The sequence below is a fragment of the Eschrichtius robustus genome, chromosome 2, assembly GCF_028021215.1.
Source record: "Eschrichtius robustus isolate mEscRob2 chromosome 2, mEscRob2.pri, whole genome shotgun sequence".
Classification (NCBI taxonomy): Eukaryota; Metazoa; Chordata; class Mammalia; order Artiodactyla; family Eschrichtiidae; genus Eschrichtius; species Eschrichtius robustus.
The window spans coordinates 124,163,618-124,177,372 of NC_090825.1; the positions used below are offsets into that span (position 1 = coordinate 124,163,618).

The 13,755-nt window shown below is 40.5% G+C and overlaps 1 pseudogene; it reads left to right on the forward strand.

Annotated features, from left to right (window-relative positions):
• The first annotated feature begins 258 nt into the window (after window positions 1-258).
• Window positions 259-1,628, forward strand: LOC137758522 (ruvB-like 1 pseudogene; annotated as a pseudogene).
• The last annotated feature ends 12,127 nt before the right edge of the window (window positions 1,629-13,755 follow it).

A 13,755-nucleotide genomic window follows, 5' to 3' on the forward strand; every position in this document is an offset into this window, starting at 1 on the left:
TATAGCACAGGGAACTATATTCAGTATCCTGTGATAACTATAACAGAAAAGAATATGAAAAAGAATACATATATATTTGGTTTATATATATATAAAACGAATCACTTTGCTGTATACCAGAAACTAATACATTATAAACCATTATATATTTCAGTTTCAAAAAAAAGTGTTTTGGGGGCTTTCCTGGTGGCGCAGTGGTTAAGAATCCACCTGCGGGCTGCCAGGGCTCAGCAGGCGCTCAGGCTCCAGGTGTGCAGGATGAAGATCGAGAAGGTGAACAGCGCCACCAAGATGCAGCGCATCACCTCCCACAGCCACGTGAAGGGGCTGGAGCTGGACGAGGGAGGCCTGGCCAAGCCGGTGGCCTTGGGCTTGTGGGCCAGGAGAACGCGCGCAAGGCACGTAGTGTGATAGTGAAATTAATCAAAAGCAAGAAAATGGCTGGAAGTGCTGTCTTGTTGGCAGGGCCTCCTGCAACTGGCAAGACAGGTCTAGCTCTGGCTATTGCTCAGGAACTGTGTAGTAAGGTCCCTTTCTGCCGGATGGCGGAGAGTGAAGTTTACTCCACGGAGATTAAGGAGACAGAAGTGCTGATGGAGAACTTCCGCAGGGCCATTGGGCTGCGGCTAAAGGAGACCAAGGAGGTATATGAAGGCGAGGTCACGGAGCTCACCCCATGTGAGACGGAGAACCCCATGGAGGGCTAGGGCAAGACCATCAGCCACGTGATCATAGGGCTCAAGACAGCCAAGGGGACCAAGCAGTTGAAACTGGACCCCAGCGTTTTTGAAAGTTTGCAGAAAGAGCGAGTAAAAGCTGGAGATGTGATTTACATCGAAGCCAACAGTGGGGCCGTGAAGAGGCAGGGCAGGTGTGATACCTACGCCACAGAATTCAACCTTGAAGCTGAAGAATACGTCCCCTTGCCCAAGGGGGATGTGCACAAGAAGAAGGAAGTCATCCAAGACGTGACCTTGCATGACTTGGACGTGGCCAACGCATGGCCCCAGGGGGGACAAGACATCCTGTCCCTGATGGGCCAGCTCATGAAGCCAAAGAAGACGAAGATCACAGACAAACTCCGAGGGGAGATTAACAAGGTGGTGAACAAGTACATCCACCAGGGCGTGGCAGAGCTGGTTCTGGGGGTTCTGTTCGTTGATGAGGTCCACATGCTGGACATTGAGTGCTTCACCTACCTGCACCAGGCACTGGAGTCTTCCATCATCCCCATCATCATCTTTGCATCCAACCGAGGCAACTGTGTCATCAGGGGCACGGAGGACATCACCTCTCCTCACGGCATCCCTCTCGACCTTCTGGACCGAGTGATGATCATCCGGACCATGCTGTACACCCTGCAGGAGATGAAACAGATCATTAAAATCCGAGCTCAGACAGAGGGAATCAACATCAGTGAGAAGGCGCTGAACCACCTGGGGGAGATTGGTATCAAGACCACTCTGAGGTACACGGTGCAGCTGCTGACCCCAGCCAACCTGCTGGCCAAGATCAACGGGAAGGACGGCACTGAGAAGGAGCACTTCGAGGAGATCAGTGAGCTCTTCTACGATGCCAAGTCCTCAGTCAAAATCCTGGCTGACCAGCAGGACAAGTACATGAAGTGAGATGGCTGAGGTCTTCTGCAAAGAGACTCTGGGTGGGCCTGGTCCCGGTCCAGCCTGTGGGTAGGATGCTTGCCCCCAGGTTGGGCTCTGTCCCCACTCGGGCGGGTGGCAGTGTTGTCAGTTTAGCGTGGAAGGGTTTCTTTTTAAATTATTGTGACTCCTCCCGTGGTTGCTTTGAAGGAACCCTGCCTTATCTGGTGTGTTTTCTAATAAACCCTGATAGGTTATTTTGATGATTAAAAAAAAAAAAAAAAAAAAGAATCCGCCTGCCAATGCAGGGGACATGCGTTCAAACCCTGGTCCGGGAAGATCCCACATGCTGCAGAGCCACTAAGCCTGTGCGCCACAACTACTGAGCCTGCGCTCTAGAGCCCAGGAACCACAACTACTGAGCCCACATGCCACAACTACTGAAGCCCGCGCACCTAGAACCCATGCTCCGCAGCAAGACAAGCCACTGCAATGAGAAGCCCGCGTACCGCAACGAAGAGTAGCCCCCGCTCGCCACAACTAGAGAAAGACTGCATGCAGCAATGAAGACCCAATGCAGCCAAAAATAAATAAATAAAATAAATAAATTTGTTTTAAAAAAGGGTTTTTGAACAGCTGCCTTAGAGATGTCGTTGGTGCCTATAGAACCAAAATGAATTGCTCCCAAGGGCATGGTGTGGGCTGATTAGCACTGAACTTCTACAGACAGCAACAGGCAATAGAATTGGGAGAGAGCCATGGGACTCCCTTATCCAAATGTGTCTGGCCAGTGTCACAAAGCCAAATATGACTTTGAGTCCTGTGAGTCATTGGCATTTTGTCTCTTTTCTCCCCTATTCATGTTAATTGCTATAGGCTCATTTCTTAATTCACTTGAGAGACATTCACTGGGGTCCATTTTTTGTCAGGTATCAGGCTGAGTAGTTTACATACATTATTATCTCATTTAATTCATTCAACAGTTTAGTGAGGCAGGCATTATTATCATCTCCAATTTTACAGATGAGGAAATGGGCTCAGACGCCTATGTGCTGTACAAGGGCCACTGATCAAGAGTCATCTAACAGGGTTCAAGCTCAGGTGTCTCACATTCTGAAGGTCACAGCATGGACCATGGAAAGACAGGTCCTTCTGTATCACAGGCAGACCTATGGTGGCAACATTATAAGCAAGGACTTGGAAATATGCAGACCTCAGTTGTTGTTGACATCGTTTTTAGTTTGTTTGGAAAATTGAGAAAATAATTGTCTAACATTGATGGTTGTTGTCATGACTAAATTAAATACTGTATATAAAATCCTAGAACATAATAAGCTTTTTTGAAATGGTGACTGTCAATAATAATGTTAACAATAGTAACTGGACTTTGATGTGGGTGGTATGACACTTTGTAGGAGGTAAGAAAATATATATAACAACGTGAAGTATAGCAGGAAGTTTGGGAGTTGGGTAGCAGGCTTGAGGAATTGTGATGAGAGATACAAAGATCATTGGAGGTGGGTTCCAGTGTGGTGAGGGCATCCTTGTTGAGTCCATCCTGGCCTGGTGGGCCCCGGCAGCCTAAGAGATGGAGTTCAAGTTGGTGTGTGGCCACCGAGTTCACAGAGCTTTGTTCCACTCCTGCTGGGGAGGGACATGATCAGTGAGGGATGAGGTCCATGCAGCTGAGACCTTGCGAAAGGAGTCTGTATGGATGAGAAGCTAAGCCAGGCTCCCGAGGGGAAGCCCTCCACCCTGGCTGTCTGGTTTGTATTAAGTGGAGTCAGTCTCTGATTACCTTGGCCAAAAACCCTTTCCCCCAATGGCCCAGGAACTGAAAGATTAGGATCCTTCTGGCAGCTGCTGGCATGTTCTGAACCACAATGTTTGAATTTACTCCAAGGCTGGGAACCAGCTGCCCCATGGAGTGAAAGACGAGGGAATTTCACATGTGCAAGAACCTGAAAGGGGGGAACTTGCTCTGGAAGGAAATGAAGTCATAGCTCTTGCAAGCACAGCATTTCCTCCAGACTGGGGGATCACAGCCATGACTTAGACAGCTTGAGAAATTAAAATCCACTATTATAATGTATATTTAGAATGGGAAAAATTTAGGGAGTGTGGCATGTTTATTTATCATTTATTTGCACACATTTTCAGTGTAGATAAGGCACATCCTTCTCCAAAGTATGACTCATTTCTCTTGGTTTTTATCTTGGGCGTCGTCTGAGAGGATCGAGGAGTAGTGTGCTTAACTTTAATAAATTTTCTTGCATTTCCTATACATTTATACATATCTCCTCAAGAAATAGCTTAGTTAATAGTTACTGAGTGTCTGCCAACTGAATTGTCATAGATAAATATATATATTTATGGCAGTGTATTTATATTGTGATAGGTAGATAGGAACATACATACATATATTTAACTTATTTTGAAATAATTATAGATCTACAGGAAGTGGCAAAGATAGTATAGAGAGGTTCCTGTGTACACTTCCCCCAGTTTTCTCCAATGATTATATCTTACCTAACAACAGTGCTATATCAAAACCAGGAAACTAATATTGGTACAAGGTATGCATAGGTCTATGTCATTTTGTTACATTTACAGGTTACTGTAACCACTCCCTGACTCAAGATACAGAACTATTATATCACCACAAAGGTCTTCCCCGTGCTACCTCTTTATAGCCACACCCATTCCCTTGCCTCCACCATCCCTAACCCCTGGCAACCCAGTAATTTGATATCCACCTCTATAATTTTGACATTTTGAGAATGTATAAATGGAATCACATAGGGGACCTCATAAGATTGGCTCTTCTCACTCAGCGTAATGAACTTGAGATCCACCCAAGTTGCATGTATCAATAGTTCATTACCTTTTATTGCTGAGTAGTATTCTATGGTATGGTTGTACCATAACATTTTTAAGCAAATTGTCCTTTTGAATGGACATTTTGGTTATTTCAGTTTTTTGAAATTACAAACAAAACTGCTATGAACAATAATGTATGGAATTCATTTGGATATAAGTTTTCATTGCTCTGGAGTAAACGCCCAGGAGTGTGGTTGCTAGGTTGTATGGTACGTGAATGTATATTCTTTTAAGAAGGTGCCAAATTATTTTCCAAGTGACTGTACTACTCTACATTCCTACCAGCAATAGCTGAGAGATCCAGTTTCTCCACAACCTTGCCAGTATTTGGTATTGTCACTATTTTTTATTATATCTGTTCTAACAGGTTTGCAGTGACATCATATCATAGTCTTGATTTGTAGTCCCATCAGCTGCATTGCTATATTTAAACAGCCTTATTGGAATATAACTCACATACCATGTAATTCACACTTTTAAAGTGTACAATTCAATGGCTGTTAATTTATTCACAGAGTACTGTATCCATCCCCACAACAATTTTAGAATATCTTTATCACCCCCCAAAGAGACTCCTTATCCCTTAGCCATTACCTTCAAACCTTCCACCTCCCCCCAGCGCTAGGACACTACTAATCTATTTACCGTCTCAATAGATTGCCTATTCTGGACTTTTTATATAAATGGAATCATATAATATGTGGTCCTTTGTGACTGGCATCTTTCACTTAGCACAGTGTTTTCAAGGTCCATCCATGTTGTAGCATATATTATTACTTCATTATTGCCAAATCATGCTCCAATGTATGGTTATGCTACGTTTTATTTATTAATTTATCAGTTGATGGATATTTGGGTTGTTCGACTTTTGGGCTATTATTAACAATGCTGCTATGAACATTTATGTGCAAGTTTTTGGTGGACATGTTATCAGTTCTCTTGGGTATACACCAAGGGGTAGAATCACTAGATCATGTGGTAACTGTATATTTCACCATTCGAGCAACTGCAAACTGTTTTCCAAAATGGCTGCACCACCTTACATTCCCACCAGCAGTTTATAAGGGTTACAATTTCTTCCTTGCCTAAAGTGATCATTATATTTCTTTTTGATTAGTGTCATCCTACTGTGATATCTCATTGTGATTTGCATTTCCCTGAAGTCTAATGATGGTAAGCATTTTTTCATGTCTTTATTAGCCATTTGTATATTTCCTTTAGTGAACTATTTTGATACTTTGGCCACTTTTTAATTGGCTATTTGCTTTTTACTACTGAGTTTGAAGACATGTTTAAATATTTTAGACACATGTCCCCTATCAGATATAAGATTTTCTGAATTTTCTCTTATTCTGTGGGTCATGTTTTTACTTGAGACTGTTTTTTGAAGCACAAAAGTTTTTAATTTTGATCATGTCCAGTTTCACTCTTTATTCTTTTGTTGCTTATGCTTTTGGTGTCATATCTAAGAAAACATTGCCTAATCCAAGAGCATGAAGATTTACACCTTTCTTTTAAGAGTTTTATACTTTTAGCTCTTACATTTAGGACTATGATACATTTTGAGTTAATTTTTGTATATGGTGTGAGGTAGGAATCCAAATTCATTCTTTTACATGTAGAGACCAGTTGTCCCAGCACCATTTGTTAAAAAGACTATTTCTCCTCCATTTAATTGTCTTGGCATTCTTTTTTCTTTTTTTCTTTGGCCCTGCTGCTTGTGAGATCTTAGTTCCCTGACCAGGCATCAAATCAGGGCCCTTGGCACTGAAAGCACAGAGTCCTAACCACTGGACCACCAGGGAATTCCCTGTCTTGGCATTCTAATCAAAATCAACTAATCAACTGACTACACGTCACAGTTTTTAGAATTGTTTTTTTTTTTTTCTATCCTCAAACTCCAGTTCCTGAGAACTAAGCAATTTAAGCTTCCAAAGGATTAACTAATGCTTGATCTAAAGCTTCAGGAGCAAGGATTTTAAAACTGTGAAGAGTCACTTGTCCCTTATGTTAAATGAGATCCAGATACTTTTTAGAGAGTAACTTTAGATCTGGATGAGAGGAAATACCCAGTGGCTTTGGATAACTATGGGGAGAAGGGGAATAGAAGAAGGGGGCCAAGAATACATGACAATCCTAAAGATCAAATTTACTTTTTCAGTTTTTTCAGCTGTACCTTTAATTAGTCTTGGGTTTTGATTGTTTGGCCTCCCTCTAGTCTCCACAGTATAGTATGGCCTCACTCTGGCTAAAAATGCAAGATTTTGCATCAGATAAACATGGGATCCAATCCCAGATCCTTTGTTGCTTCCTACCTGTTTGACCTCTTCAAACTTCAGTTTCTTCTTTTGCAAATTTGGGATAACAATTATGTCTACCTCAATGGATTGTTTGAGCACTAGGTAATACAGATAAATATGTAGCACTGCCATGGCATATTAAAAATATTATCCATTATTATTTTCTCTATCCAAAATAAAACCTTATCTGTCCTGTGTTCTATTCCCTTGGATCCTGCTTTGTAAGATGGGATAATCTGCTAATATGATTTAAAAAAATCCTACTAACCTCTTAGTAGGTTTGACATATTTTTCTTTAGGGGAGTAGATTTCAATTTTCTTGTACGCTTTAATTTCCTGAGCGTATTACAAGCTGTATTAAATTACATTTACTATTTGGGGGTTTTAAGGGTCCTAACGTGATACTAAGCTTCTATTAACATGTGATAGAAAGGGAAAAAGTCCAGGAATCTGTAAAACCCCGTGGCCCTTCTACTTACTCCCTATGACTGTAGGCAAAATGGGGATAAAATACCAGCCTGGACTCTTGCGCAGAGTTGCTATGACATTCAAAGGAGGTAAAAACTGTGCAGAGCTTTAAAAATTGTAAAGTTTGCTGTATCTGTAAGATGACTTTTATTATTTCATTGAAGTACACAACCAGTGAACTCTTTGACAAAATATCAATATTAAATTTTTTTTGTTATTTTTCATTAATATTGTACTACTGTATCAGTGACCTTAAAAGATATAAAAGAGGACAGTAAGGTCAAAAGCTTTAGCTATGAAACAAAGCAGGGAGTCAAATTCAGAATGTACAGTTGTGGTTCAAGGCTCTAAGATGTTTTGAAGGGTTAATGCTCATTGTTTTTGCATTCTTTTCTGAAACCTTAGTGGGCTGGCTCTCTCAAGGCTTTCTTTCTTAGTGGTATGATCTTTGGTAACAGGAAATAGATGAACTCAACTTATAATTTTCAGAGCCTTAATTTTAGGGCCAAAGAAATGGTCCCACAGGCTTTTGTCAGGTCATTTAAGAAACCTGATACTCCATTGTGTGTGTGTGTCTGTGTGTGTGTGTGCGTGCACGCACGCATGGTCACAGCAAACGTATTTGAAATTCACTGATTCTTACAATTTAACATCAGGTTCTTTTGTTACATTCAAATACAATTACATTATTTTGTATTTAAAAATAGGATCTTCTATAGAACTCCATTTCCCTAAAAGTAGCCTCAACCCCTCTCCTTCCACCTGAATATTTACAAAGAAAAATGTCTAAGATGATGGTCACCTAACGATACTGATGATTAATTCTGTATGGTATAATTTCGGGGGAAATTTTACTGTCACCTTTATATTTTCCTATATTTTTTGAGGGTTTTCCCCCCAACTTTTTATTTTAAAATAACCGTAAACACAAAGTTAGGAAAATAGGAGCCCCATGTAGCTTCTCCCTATGGCAACAACTTATGACTATAGTACAATGGCAAAGCCAGGAAATTGACTTTGGAACAATACAAACTACAGACTTGATTCAGATTTCACCAGTTTTGACATGCACTGATTTGTGGTGACACCCCATCTTAACTCTATTCACCCCTCAGTGAGCACTGCTATTACAGTGGTAGGGTGGGGTATAGAGCACACTACACTTTAAAGGGATAAACATATACCTACTTTAAAAAGGCACATTATTGTTCATATGGTAACAAATTGGCAGGAAGTTACCTCATCCTTTCAAAATGACTGGTCAGGATGTGCTTGAGCTGGCTTATAACAGTCCTGAAGGCCAATTGTTAAATATTCAGGAATTTTGTCATTGGTAGCTTGAAATCAGCCATGGTGGAGGCATTTACCTCAGAGAAATCTGCAGAGTATAAACCAAGGCTCGCCCTCTCTTCCTTGAGCCTGCTGACCGGCACATCGCTGTTTGCCTGGCCATTGACAGCTTGTCTTGGCTGATCCAATTTCCCCATATACGTCTCCTCAACTCGGTCTCGGTAAAATCTTATTTCCCAGTAGGATGTCTCCTTATCATTCATGATGCATTTTTCCTCAGGGCTGTAGACTAGGCAGCTAGATAGTCTAAAAAAAAAAAAAAGAATTTTCTGTTAATGGATTTTAATAACTTCATTATGGCCTTTCTTGGTAACTCACTTTCATTTTGCCCAGGGACTTTCTGGAATATGTATTCGTTTTTAACTCCAAGAGAATGTTTGGGTGTGTGAGAGAGAGAGGTAGTAGAAGGAGCAAGGGGGTCTTGAGTGCCCTCTTCATTCCCACCAAGCAGGCAGTGTTGAGTCATCCACACTCAGGGTCAGCCCTGCCTTGGCTCCCCCGGTCCCATCTTTTTCTCTGTAGGCTGCGGGAAGTCAGTGGTCCCTTCTGTGAGGCAGAGGATGGGAAATGGGAAGAGAACCTTGCTTTCCACTTGAAAAGGGGTCAAAAGGCAAAGGGATTCTTTGCAGATCACGGTGGATTCATAAGCTTTCGTATAGTGAAGGGCCGTATCCTTTCATCGTTAGTCAACAAGTGTGCTGTGTTTCCTGGTACCCTTAGTACATTACTTGTAGACAGAAAAAGAGTAGAAACAAAAACAAAACTTTGCTGTTCTGTCTTCTCCCCTTGTCTAAGTATGTTGCTCACTTAACAGACTTGTGTCGACTATTATATGTATACTTCCCCAGGCGCTGTGGGGAAGTATTAAATGTTCTCTCACCTCAAGGACCCACTAACTGTCCGGAGACAAAAAAGCACACTGGCAGCACAGTAGTGCGGAAAGAGTACAAGCTTTCAAGTGAGAGCTGAGTTCAAATCCTAGCTCGGCCACTTACTAGCTGAATAAACTTGGGCAAGTTACCAAACTTTTATGTGTTGGTTTCCTCATTAGTAAATGCAAAGTTGTTTAAAACACAAGTGGTAAGAACTGGAACCCTACCCTGTACCATGCATTTTATGTCTGTTTTTATACTGGTTCATTTTACTTTATTTAAATTTAATCCTTACCATAACCCTGCCAGGCACGTTGTATTATTTCCATTTTATGGATGGGAAAATTGAGCCTCAGAGACATTCATTAACTTGATTAAGGTCATAGAGCAAATGGGGAACAGGACTGGGATTCAAAAGACCACTCTGGAGGTCATACAGCCTAGGAAAAAAATTAAAAAATTCTGACACTTGGTAGGGGCTCAGCAATTGTTTGGTTGTTATTCACTTAATATATAATTAATTATATGTTAGCTATATTGATAATTATATTAATATAATTATGTATCATAATATATAGGATTATATAATGTATTATACAATGCATTAATTACATGAATTAAGTGGAAGGTTGACTAAACTTGGAGTCAGATCATCTGACCCACATTTTAGCTCTGCTCTTTATTAGTTCTGCCAATAGGCAAGTCACTTACACACCAGTAATTCTCCTTCATACACAGGCATGAGTGAGACATGGTAGCTGTTCAATAAAAATTTGTGGAAAACTGAAGAAATAAATGAAGGAATCAACGAATGAGTAAATGTTTGTCTCTTCTGGGTCTTAAAAAAATGACTCTCGTTGTGATGCACACAAATGAAAAATTAAATAGTTAATGCTCAAATGAAAACCTCATTGTCAGTAGTCTGAGTCAGAGGTACCCCAGACCACAGCGGTTCCTTATAGCGACCCCTGTGGTACCAAGGGGGTACTGCAAGGGTTATTGCACAGGCTTCCCAGTAATGCCTGCTGTTGGCATTTTGCCCAGGATTTGTTTGCGCTGCCCCTTGTTTGCTCCTCCTCTGCTGCCTATTAACCCTAGCCTGAGGAGCAAGATTTTTTGCTTAGTCCTCTACATAAATGCCTGCCTATTCACGTAATATTGCAATGCTTTGGCAGAATACATGTTGCTTGGCTTTGTTAGAGAGTGCCAGGAGTCAGGAAGGATTGTGAAGGCAGGGATGTCTGGGGTAAGATGCATATACTATTCCTTCATAGTTTATGGTTTTATATTGATCTTCTATACTATATCCTTTTATACTTACAAATGAACGGAAGACTTTACAAATAATTAAAATGTGACTTATGAAGCCTACTGCTGATCGAGTCCTTATATCTCAGCCACACATTAAAACTTTTGGTACTAACCCTGCTTCATATCTCATTTAATTCTCACAACAGCCCAACAAGGGAAATTATCTTAGTTATCCCATTTTACAAAAAGGAAAGGAAGGCTTCAAATGTTTCAGTAACTCAGTGACACACACCTAGTGGCAAAGCTAGGGCTGGGACCCGGTGTGTCTTCCAAACACATATTCCCTCTCGTAACAGAGTCGAAAGAAAAATAGGCCAGAAAGAGAAAAGACCAACATAATTGGGATTCTGCTTTATGTCCATCAGTAATTAAAATAAAATGGAAGTACCTGGCTTGTTTTGAACTGTTCTTTCCCACAGCAGCCCCTATATAACTGGGGAGATGCCAGCACTAAGAAGCAGGGATCCTTTGTCAATTACAGAGTGATGTATAAAATGTCATTTACGGTTTAAGAATGGCAGACTAATAGAATAAAAGCTTATCTAGTCAATGTTTTGTACAAACAATCAGAAATTATTGCTTTTTTTCATTCTTGTGCTTCTTGGGAGGTAAATATTTTTTAAGGACGAGTCACTATTTTTTCTTTAAAAATTCCTTTAGGAAACATAATATGTTTTGGCAAAGATATTTAAAACATAACACTGCCATTTAAAAGAATTCAAGTACATTCACACAGAGAAACTCTAGACGCAATAACATACCTTCCCTTGTCTGTTCTCTGGGAAGGACTTGCTTTGGAGGGGGAGAATTAGGGAGTGAATCTGATGAACTGCCTTGACCCTTTTTGTCTGGCATCTTAGCGAGTCTGGCATATTTTGAGGCTGTAATTGGTCTCTAAGCTTCCCTGAGCCTTTGTGTTTGCAAATGAATTTGCAGCCTGGGTAAAGATAACAACCCAGCTTCCCTGAAGTAAGGAGAGACTGAAAAAAACCAAGATGGTGAAAAGCCACGCCAGAAAAGTGGACAAGACAGCGTTTATATTTAGATTACTGCTTTCATATGGACGTGCGGAGGAGAAACACAAAACCAAGAGACACAAAATGCCCCATAAAATCAACTTCGGATTTTCTTTGAGCTGACACTTTTTCCTGGACTTCTAGACAAATGCTCCCCTCCTGTGGTCAGAGGGTAGTAATACAGGGGAATAGAGAACTTCAACCCGAAGGATAAGGGAAGCGAGTAGGGAATGTGTCAGTCTTTTTGCCTGTTTTCTGAAGAGCTTTTGGTTTATGGACCAAAATTATTGTTCAAAATATAAAATAAGGTAACAACAGGAAGAAATAGCAAAACCCTTATATGATAACAAAACCAACCAACAAAACCCCAGAGACAACAATAAAATAAATTTCCAAAAAATGACCCAGTTTACCTATTTCCACATTCATGGCGCCTGCTTTTATCATCCAGATGAGAAGTGATACTTCTCTAAAAAATAAACAAATGAATATAACAACACAGAAACAGCCTCACAGATATGGAGAACAAGCTAGTGGTGAGAAGAGGGGAGAGGGATGGGTGAGGGGCAAGAAAGGGGAAAGGGATTAGAGGTACAAATTACTAGGTATAAAATAAATAAGATACAAGGATGTAAGTACAGCGCAGGGAATATAGCCAATATTTTCTAATAACTTTCAATGGAGTGTGATCTATAAAAATAGTGAATAGCTATGTTGAACACCTGAAACATATTGTAAATCAAGTCTACTTCAATAAAAACATGGAAAAAGGACTCCTTCCACAGTCTAATATATAAACAATAACATTAGGATAATTTAGTGAGGCTCTGCTAGGTATTAGGAAATGTATTAGTTGCTGAAGATTGAAAACTGAAAAACGCATATTCTCTGCTCTCAAATAACTCAGATTTAACTCGGGGTATAAGTGGGGATGAACGGAACAAATAATTTTAATTACCTGGTAAATGACAAGATGAGTACACATAGAATGCTTTGGGAGAACAAAGGATATTGTGTCCAACTCTTGAGGAAGACGATGGCTAAGCTGAATATTCAAGCTTTAGAAGAGGTATCCAGGACGTAAATGGCCACGCTGAGACTCTGAGCCTTATTTCCTATAGCTGGGTTAGACAAAATAACAGGCTTGTGTTGGCTGCAGCGTCTTACGCCAGCCCCAAATCCCATGTTTAGTTCCATAAGCGTTTGAGAGTCAACCCCAGGTAGGCACGGGAAAGCAAGGAGTAATTTTAAAGATGAGAACAAGCTGCTATGATTTGCACATTAAATCAAGCTGGAAACAACAAGTAGGGTATATATAAAGAGGACACAAGTGGAAGCAGTTAATTCAACTAAGAAGCTGCTGCAAGGGTTCAGGCGAGAAGCTCTTAATAGAAGTGATGGAGAATAGAAGACAGGTGGGAGAAGTAAAATCAATAGAACTTGTGAAGGACTGGATATGGAGGGTGAGGGAAAAGTGGGAGAGAATTAAGCCCATGAATCTATCATAATTCTATCTGACAGCTCTCACCGACTTGGGGGAACTAGGAGAGGGAACAGGTCTGGAATCAAAGATTAACTCAGGATACTTAGTAGATGGTGGCTTTTAACCCTCCTGTATTGATTTCTATTTCATTGTTTTGGGGACTTAACTGCCTTATTTTACCAGAAGTTCATTGAGAGCAAGGAACATATCTTGTCTTATATCCCTTAGAATGCCTTTTGAAAAAGCACTCTTTTCAAATTGTTAAAAATGTCATTCTCATAAAAATTAATGAGCATGTGTCCAAGTTTTATATACTTCATTAAATAAAGAAACCAGTAGAATGACTGACCTGATTCAAGAAAGATTTGAAGAATGGGGCAAAGTACGGTGAAAGAAGGCAGTATGCTAGAAACCAAAGTGGTTAATTTGCATATAGGACAAACCCCTAATCTTTGAGTTTTTCTTTTTTTATCACGC